The following is a 664-nucleotide window of genomic DNA, read 5'->3' as shown; positions in this document are numbered from 1 at the left end:
GGAGGAACTGACCTGGCTTTTTTCTCTTGTGTATATTGAGGGAATGTTTTGCTGTCTTAAGAGACAGTATGACTGGCTAGCTGGGGTGGGAGGGAAGAAGAGTTAAAATGGATTTTTTTTATTTTTGGTTGGTCTGTGACTTAGTCTGTCATGGTTCACTGGTTTTTGGGACTGGTTTTGTGCACATCTCTATGTGTGTGTGTATATATGTGTGTTTGTGTGCCGTTTTTATTGTTCCCAGAGTTTATTGTGGAATGTGTGTTTGAGTGTTTTTTGTGTCGGTGGGGATGTTAGGTGTGTGTACGTGAGAGTGTGCGTATATCTCTTTGTCTGAGTATGTATGTGTTGTTTTGATCGTCCTTGTGGTGTGTGTGTGTGAGAGAGAGCAACCGTATGTATGTGTGAGGGTGTGTACATATGTGTGCGTCTGTGTGTGTATGCATATGTGCATGTGTGTGTGTGCGTGGGAGTGTTTTTTGTGAGTGTGGGAGTGTGTGTGTGTCTCTCTCTGAGTGAGTGTGTTGTTTTAAATACCCTTGTGGTGTGTGTGTGTGTGTGTAAGCAACCGTATGTGTGTGTGATGGTTCATATGTATGTGTATGTCTGTATGTGTGCGTATGTCTATTTATGTTGTGTGTTGGTGGGGGTGTTATGTGTGTGTACG

General features: G+C 42.9%; 2 protein-coding genes across 2 annotated transcripts in view; one reads left to right on the top strand and one right to left on the bottom strand.

Moving 5' to 3' along the window:
• Positions 1-664, top strand: part of LOC106867981 (zinc finger protein 721) — a 48,176-nt gene that overhangs the window by 24,614 nt on the left and 22,898 nt on the right. The gene's annotated exons all lie outside the window — the stretch shown is intronic.
• Positions 1-664, bottom strand: part of LOC106867979 (zinc finger protein 708) — a 15,567-nt gene that overhangs the window by 13,891 nt on the left and 1,012 nt on the right. The gene's annotated exons all lie outside the window — the stretch shown is intronic.

The sequence above is a fragment of the Octopus bimaculoides genome, chromosome 6, assembly GCF_001194135.2.
Source record: "Octopus bimaculoides isolate UCB-OBI-ISO-001 chromosome 6, ASM119413v2, whole genome shotgun sequence".
Classification (NCBI taxonomy): Eukaryota; Metazoa; Mollusca; class Cephalopoda; order Octopoda; family Octopodidae; genus Octopus; species Octopus bimaculoides.
This window is presented reverse-complemented; position numbering and strand designations above follow the sequence as displayed.